Source organism: Triticum aestivum, unplaced genomic scaffold, assembly GCF_018294505.1.
Source record: "Triticum aestivum cultivar Chinese Spring unplaced genomic scaffold, IWGSC CS RefSeq v2.1 scaffold2488, whole genome shotgun sequence".
In the NCBI taxonomy this organism is placed as follows: domain Eukaryota; kingdom Viridiplantae; phylum Streptophyta; class Magnoliopsida; order Poales; family Poaceae; genus Triticum; species Triticum aestivum.
This window is the reverse complement of record NW_025228543.1, coordinates 14,311-20,986: the sequence shown is the minus strand read 5'-3', so window position 1 is coordinate 20,986 and position 6,676 is coordinate 14,311. Positions and strand designations below refer to the sequence as shown.

At 51.8% G+C, this 6,676-nt stretch overlaps 16 non-coding genes across 16 annotated transcripts; all 16 read right to left on the bottom strand.

Annotated features, from left to right (window-relative positions):
• Nucleotides 1-232: 232 nt before the first annotated feature.
• On the bottom strand, nt 233-351 carry LOC123174272 (5S ribosomal RNA). Its single transcript, XR_006486912.1, has one exon. It is a non-coding gene; the product is annotated as a 5S ribosomal RNA (ribosomal RNA).
• Nucleotides 352-648: 297 nt separating this feature from the next.
• Nucleotides 649-767, bottom strand: LOC123174276 (5S ribosomal RNA). Its single transcript, XR_006486916.1, has one exon. It is a non-coding gene; the product is annotated as a 5S ribosomal RNA (ribosomal RNA).
• Nucleotides 768-1,064: 297 nt separating this feature from the next.
• On the bottom strand, nt 1,065-1,183 carry LOC123174266 (5S ribosomal RNA). The gene has a single exon (XR_006486907.1). It is a non-coding gene; the product is annotated as a 5S ribosomal RNA (ribosomal RNA).
• Nucleotides 1,184-1,480: 297 nt separating this feature from the next.
• Nucleotides 1,481-1,599, bottom strand: LOC123174334 (5S ribosomal RNA). Its single transcript, XR_006486963.1, has one exon. It is a non-coding gene; the product is annotated as a 5S ribosomal RNA (ribosomal RNA).
• A 297-nt stretch (nt 1,600-1,896) lies between these two features.
• LOC123174284 (5S ribosomal RNA) lies at nt 1,897-2,015 on the bottom strand. Its single transcript, XR_006486924.1, has one exon. It is a non-coding gene; the product is annotated as a 5S ribosomal RNA (ribosomal RNA).
• A 297-nt stretch (nt 2,016-2,312) lies between these two features.
• LOC123174294 (5S ribosomal RNA) lies at nt 2,313-2,431 on the bottom strand. Its single transcript, XR_006486931.1, has one exon. It is a non-coding gene; the product is annotated as a 5S ribosomal RNA (ribosomal RNA).
• Nucleotides 2,432-2,728: 297 nt separating this feature from the next.
• On the bottom strand, nt 2,729-2,847 carry LOC123174264 (5S ribosomal RNA). The gene has a single exon (XR_006486905.1). It is a non-coding gene; the product is annotated as a 5S ribosomal RNA (ribosomal RNA).
• A 297-nt stretch (nt 2,848-3,144) lies between these two features.
• Nucleotides 3,145-3,263, bottom strand: LOC123174347 (5S ribosomal RNA). Its single transcript, XR_006486976.1, has one exon. It is a non-coding gene; the product is annotated as a 5S ribosomal RNA (ribosomal RNA).
• Nucleotides 3,264-3,560: 297 nt separating this feature from the next.
• On the bottom strand, nt 3,561-3,679 carry LOC123174326 (5S ribosomal RNA). Its single transcript, XR_006486955.1, has one exon. It is a non-coding gene; the product is annotated as a 5S ribosomal RNA (ribosomal RNA).
• A 297-nt stretch (nt 3,680-3,976) lies between these two features.
• On the bottom strand, nt 3,977-4,095 carry LOC123174267 (5S ribosomal RNA). Its single transcript, XR_006486908.1, has one exon. It is a non-coding gene; the product is annotated as a 5S ribosomal RNA (ribosomal RNA).
• A 297-nt stretch (nt 4,096-4,392) lies between these two features.
• On the bottom strand, nt 4,393-4,511 carry LOC123174336 (5S ribosomal RNA). Its single transcript, XR_006486965.1, has one exon. It is a non-coding gene; the product is annotated as a 5S ribosomal RNA (ribosomal RNA).
• A 297-nt stretch (nt 4,512-4,808) lies between these two features.
• On the bottom strand, nt 4,809-4,927 carry LOC123174268 (5S ribosomal RNA). The gene has a single exon (XR_006486909.1). It is a non-coding gene; the product is annotated as a 5S ribosomal RNA (ribosomal RNA).
• A 297-nt stretch (nt 4,928-5,224) lies between these two features.
• LOC123174252 (5S ribosomal RNA) lies at nt 5,225-5,343 on the bottom strand. The gene has a single exon (XR_006486894.1). It is a non-coding gene; the product is annotated as a 5S ribosomal RNA (ribosomal RNA).
• A 297-nt stretch (nt 5,344-5,640) lies between these two features.
• LOC123174275 (5S ribosomal RNA) lies at nt 5,641-5,759 on the bottom strand. Its single transcript, XR_006486915.1, has one exon. It is a non-coding gene; the product is annotated as a 5S ribosomal RNA (ribosomal RNA).
• A 297-nt stretch (nt 5,760-6,056) lies between these two features.
• On the bottom strand, nt 6,057-6,175 carry LOC123174344 (5S ribosomal RNA). The gene has a single exon (XR_006486973.1). It is a non-coding gene; the product is annotated as a 5S ribosomal RNA (ribosomal RNA).
• A 297-nt stretch (nt 6,176-6,472) lies between these two features.
• LOC123174346 (5S ribosomal RNA) lies at nt 6,473-6,591 on the bottom strand. Its single transcript, XR_006486975.1, has one exon. It is a non-coding gene; the product is annotated as a 5S ribosomal RNA (ribosomal RNA).
• Between the last annotated feature and the right edge of the window lie 85 nt (nt 6,592-6,676).

Here is a 6,676-nt window from a genome sequence, read left to right as displayed (position 1 = left end):
ACATTGCTTTGGCCGCTCCCTCTCAACTACGGAGACGAGTTTAACGCGGTTTCCACCCCTCCCTCTCAACCGCACCAGTGCACGCTTGCCGCGCCACAACGCCGACGCTGGATCCGTGAATCGTGAGCACCCAGCTATGACTTACCGCACTCGTGCAAAATAATAAAACACGGTAAATATATTACTTACACGTGCGTTTTGTTTTGCAAGCGGCGCGAAAAAAAGTAAAAAGGGAATTCAACACGAGGACTTCCCAGGAGGTCACCCATCCTAGTACTACTCTCGCCCAAGCACGCTTAACTTCGGAGTTCTGATGGGATCCGGTGCTTTAGTGCTGGTATGATCACATCCGACATGTTACCCCGGTCTTCGTCCCTTATCCTTGCCCCTCCCAGCTCCACTACAAAGACGATTGTACATTGCTTTGGCCGCTCCCTCTCAACTACGGAGACGAGTTTAACGCGGTTTCCACACCTCCCTCTCAACCGCACCAGTGCACGCTTGCCGCGCCACAACGCCGACGCTGGACCCGTGAATCGTGAGCACCCAGCTATGACTTACCGCACTCGTGCAAAATAATAAAACACGGTAAATATATTACTTACACATGTGTTTTGTTTTGCAAGCGGCGCGAAAAAAATTAAAAAGGGAATGCAACACGAGGACTTCCCAGGAGGTCACCCATCCTAGTACTACTCTCGCCCAAGCACGCTTAACTTCGGAGTTCTGATGGGATCCGGTGCTTTAGTGCTGGTATGATCGCATCCGACATGTTACCCCGGTCTTCGTCCCTTATCCTTGCCCCTCCCAGCTCCACTACAAAGACGATTGTACATTGCTTTGGCCGCTCCCTCTCAACTACGGAGACGAGTTTAACGCGGTTTCCACCCCTCCCTCTCAACCGCACCAGTGCACGCTTGCCGCGCCACAACGCCGACGCTGGACCCGTGAATCGTGAGCACCCAGCTATGACTTACCGCACTCGTGCAAAATAATAAAACACGGTAAATATATTACTTACACGTGCCTTTTGTTTTGCAAGCGGCGCGAAAAAAATTAAAAAGGGAATGCAACACGAGGACTTCCCAGGAGGTCACCCATCCTAGTACTACTCTCGCCCAAGCATGCTTAACTTCGGAGTTCTGATGGGATCCGATGCTTTAGTGCTGGTATGATCGCATCCGACATGTTACCCCGGTCTTCTTCCCTTATCCTTGCCCCTCCCAGCTCCACTACAAAGACGATTGTACATTGCTTTGGCCGCTCCATCTCAACTACGGAGACGAGTTTAACGCGGTTTCCACCCCTCCCTCTCAACCGCACCAGTGCACGCTTGCCGCGCCACAACGCCGACGCTGGACCCGTGAATCGTGAGCACCCAGCTATGACTTACCGCACTCGTGCAAAATAATAAAACACGGTAAATATATTACTTACACGTGCGTTTTGTTTTGCAAGCGGCGCGAAAAAAATTAAAAAGGGAATGCAACACGAGGACTTCCCAGGAGGTCACCCATCCTAGTACTACTCTCGCCCAAGCACGCTTAACTTCGGAGTTCTGATGGGATCCGGTACTTTAGTGCTGGTATGATCGCATCCGACATGTTACCCCGGTCTTCGTCCCTTATCCTTGCCCCTCCCAGCTCCACTACAAAGACGATTGCACATTGCTTTGGCCGCTCCCTCTCAACTACGGAGACGAGTTTAACGCGGTTTCCACCCCTCCCTCTCAACCGCACCAGTGCACGCTTGCCGCGCCACAACGCCGACGCTGGACCCGTGAATCGTGAGCACCCAGCTATGACTTACCGCACTCGTGCAAAATAATAAAACACGGTAAATATATTACTTACACGTGCGTTTTGTTTTGCAAGCGGCGCGAAAAAAATTAAAAAGGGAATGCAACACGAGGACTTCCCAGGAGGTCACCCATCCTAGTACTACTCTCGCCCAAGCACGCTTAACTTCGGAGTTCTGATGGGATCCGGTGCTTTAGTGCTGGTATGATCCAATCCGACATGTTACCCCGGTCTTCGTCCCTTATCCTTGCCCCTCCCAGCTCCACTACAAAGACGATTGCACATTGCTTTGGCCGCTCCCTCTCAACTACGGAGACGAGTTTAACGCGGTTTCCACCCCTCCCTCTCAACCGCACCAGTGCACGCTTGCCGCGCCACAACGCCGACGCTGGACCCGTGAATCGTGAGCACCCAGCTATGACTTACCGCACTCGTGCAAAATAATAAAACACGGTAAATATATTACTTACACGTGCGTTTTGTTTTGCAAGCGGCGCGAAAAAAATTAAAAAGGGAATGCAACACGAGGACTTCCCAGGAGGTCACCCATCCTAGTACTACTCTCGCCCAAGCACGCTTAACTTCGGAGTTCTGATTGCATCTGGTGCTTTAGTGCTGGTATGATCACATCCAACATGTTACCCCGGTCTTCGTCCCTTATCCTTGCCCCTCCCAGCTCCACTACAAAGACGATTGTACATTGCTTTGGCCGCTCCCTCTCAACTACGGAGACGAGTTTAACGCGGTTTCCACCCCTCCCTCTCAACCGCACCAGTGCATGCTTGCCGCGCCACAACGCCAACGCTGGACCCGTGAATCGTGAGCACCCAGCTATGACTTACCGCACTCGTGCAAAATAATAAAACACGGTAAATATATTACTTACACGTGCGTTTTGTTTTGCAAGCGGCGCGAAAAAAATTAAAAAGGGAATGCAACACGAGGACTTCCCAGGAGGTCACCCATCCTAGTACTACTCTCGCCCAAGCACGCTTAACTTCGGAGTTCTGATGGGATCCGGTGCTTTAGTGCTGGTATGATCGCATCCGACATGTTACCCCGGTCTTCGTCCCTTATCCTTGCCCCTCCCAGCTCCACTACAAAGACGATTGTACATTGCTTTGGCCGCTCCCTCTCAACTACGGAGACGAGTTTAACGCGGTTTCCACCCCTCCCTCTCAACCGCACCAGTGCACGCTTGCCGCGCCACAACGCCGACGCTTGCCCCGTGAATCGTGAGCACCCAGCTATGACTTACCGCACTCGTGCAAAATAATAAAACACGGTAAATATATTACTTACACGTGCGTTTTGTTTCGCAAGCGGCGCGAAAAAAATTAAAAAGGGAATGCAACACGAGGACTTCCCAGGAGGTCACCCATCCTAGTACTACTCTCACCCAAGCACGCTTAACTTCGGAGTTCTGATGGGATCCGGTGCTTTAGTGCTGGTATGATCGCATCCGACATGTTACCCCGGTCTTCGTCCCTTATCCTTGCCCCTCCCAGCTCCACTACAAAGACGATTGTACATTGCTTTGGCCGCTCCCTCTCAACTACGGAGACGAGTTTAACGCGGTTTCCACCCCTCCCTCTCAACCGCACCAGTGCACGCTTGCCGCGCCACAACGCCGACGCTGGACCCGTGAATCGTGAGCACCCAGCTATGACTTACCGCACTCGTGCAAAATAATAAAACACGGTAAATATATTACTTACACGTGCGTTTTGTTTTGCAAGCGGCGCGAAAAAAATTAAAAAGGGAATGCAACACGAGGACTTCCCAGGAGGTCACCCATCCTAGTACTACTCTCGCCCAAGCACCCTTAACTTCGGAGTTCTGATGGGATCCGGTGCTTTAGTGCTGGTATGATCGCATCCAACATGTTACCCCGGTCTTCGTCCCTTATCCTTGCCCCTCCCAGCTCCACTACAAAGACGATTGTACATTGCTTTGGCCGCTCCCTCTCAACTACGGAGACGAGTTTAACGCGGTTTCCACCCCTCCCTCTCAACCGCACCAGTGCACGCTTGCCGCGCCACAACGCCGACACTGGACCCGTGAATCGTGAGCACCCAGCTATGACTTACCGCACTCGTGCAAAATAATAAAACACGGTAAATATATTACTTACACGTGCGTTTTGTTTTGCAAGCGGCGCGAAAAATATTAAAAAGGCAATGCAACACGAGGACTTCCCAGGAGGTCACCCATCCTAGTACTACTCTCACCCAAGCACGCTTAACTTCGGAGTTCTGATGGGATCCGGTGCTTTAGTGCTGGTATGATCGCATCCGACATGTTACCCCGGTCTTCGTCCCTTATCCTTGCCCCTCCCAGCTCCACTACAAAGACGATTGTACATTGCTTTGGCCGCTCCCTCTCAACTACGGAGACGAGTTTAACGCGGTTTCCACCCCTCCCTCTCAACCGCACCAGTGCACGCTTGCCGCGCCACAACGCCGACGCTGGACCCGTGAATCGTGAGCACCCAGCTATGACTTACCGCACTCGTGCAAAATAATAAAACACGGTAAATATATTACTTACACGTACGTTTTGTTTTGCAAGCGGCGCGAAAAAAATTAAAAAGGGAATGCAACACGAGGACTTCCCAGGAGGTCACCCATCCTAGTACTACTCTCGCCCAAGCACGCTTAACTTCAGAGTTCTGATGGGATCCGGTGCTTTAGTGCTGGTATGATCGCATCCGACATGTTACCCCGGTCTTCGTCCCTTATCCTTGCCCCTCCCAGCTCCACTACAAAGACGATTGCACATTGCTTTGGCCGCTCCCTCTCAACTACGGAGACGAGTTTAACGTGGTTTCCACCCCTCCCTCTCAACCGCACCAGTGCACGCTTGCCGCGCCACAACGCCGACGCTGGACCCGTGAATCGTGAGCACCCAGCTATGACTTACCGCACTCGTGCAAAATAATAAAACACGGTAAATATATTACTTACACGTGCGTTTTGTTTTGCAAGCGGCGCGAAAAAAATTAAAAAGGGAATGCAACACGAGGACTTCCCAGGAGGTCACCCATCCTAGTACTACTCTCGCCCAAGCACGCTTAAATTCGGAGTTCTGATGGGATCCAGTGCTTTAGTGCTGGTATGATCGCATCCGACATGTTACCCCGGTCTTCGTCCCTTATCCTTGCCCCTCCCAGCTCCACTACAAAGACGATTGTACATTGCTTTGGCCGCTCCCTCTCAACTACGGAGACGAGTTTAACGCGGTTTCCACCCCTCCCTCTCAACCGCACCAGTGCACGCTTGCCGCGCCACAACGCCGACGCTGGACCCGTGAATCGTGAGCACCCAGCTATGACTTACCGCACTCGTGCAAAATAATAAAACACGGTAAATATATTACTTACACGTGCGTTTTGTTTTGCAAGCGGCGCGAAAAAAATAAAAAAGGGAATGCAACACGAGGACTTCCCAGGAGGTCACCCATCCTAGTACTACTCTCGCCCAAGCACGCTTAACTTCGGAGTTCTGATGGGATCCGGTGCTTTAGTGCTGGTATGATCGCATCCGACATGTTACCCCGGTCTTCGTCCCTTATCCTTGCCCCTCCCAGCTCCACTACAAAGACGATTGTACATTGCTTTGGCCGCTCCCTCTCAACTACGGAGACGAGTTTAACGCGGTTTCCACCCCTCCCTGTCAACCGCACCAGTGCATGCTTGCCGCGCCACAACGCCGACGCTGGACCCGTGAATCGTGAGCACCCAGCTATGACTTACCGCACTCGTGCAAAATAATAAAACATGATAAATATATTACTTACACGTGCGTTTTGTTTTGCAAGCGGCGCGAAAAAAATTAAAAAGGGAATGCAACACGAGGACTTCCCAGGAGGTCACCCATCCTAGTACTATTCTTGCCCAAGCACGCTTAACTTCGGAGTTCTGATGGGATCCGATGCTTTAGTGCTGGTATGATCGCATCCGACATGTTACCCCGGTCTTCGTCCCTTATCCTTGCCCCTCCCAGCTCCACTACAAAGACGATTGTACATTGCTTTGGCCGCTCCCTCTCAACTACGGATACGAGTTTAACGCGGTTTCCACCCCTCCCTCTCAACCGCACCAGTGCACGCTTGCCGCGCCACAACGCCGACGCTGGACCCGTGAATCGTGAGCACCCAGCTATGACTTACCGCACTCGTGCAAAATAATAAAACACGGTAAATATATTACTTACACGTGCGTTTTGTTTTGCAAGCGGCGCGAAAAAAATTAAAAAGGGAATGCAACACGAGGACTTCCCAGGAGGTCACCCATCCTAGTACTACTCTCGCCCAAGCACGCTTAACTTCGGAGTTCTGATGGGATCCGGTGCTTTAGTGCTGGTATGATCGCATCCGACATGTTACCCCGGTCTTCGTCCCTTATCCTTGCCCGTCCCAGCTCCACTACAAAGACGATTGCACATTGCTTTGGCCGCTCCCTATCAACTACGGAGACGAGTTTAACGCGGTTTCCACCCCTCCCTCTCAACCGCACCAGTGCACGCTTGCCGCGCCACAACGCCGACGCTGGGCCCGTGAATCGTGAGCACCCAGCTATGACTTACCGCACTCGTGCAAAATAATAAAACACGGTAAATATATTACTTACACGTGCGTTTTGTTTTGCAAGCGGCGCGAAAAAAATTAAAAAGGGAATGCAACACGAGGACTTCCCAGGAGGTCACCCATCCTAGTACTACTCTCACCCAAGCACGCTTAACTTCGGAGTTCTGATGGGATCCGGTGCTTTAGTGCTGGTATGATCGCATCCGACATGTTACCCCGGTCTTCGTCCCTTATCCTTGCCCCTCCCAGCTCCACTACAAAGACGATTGCACATTGCTTTGGCCGCTCCC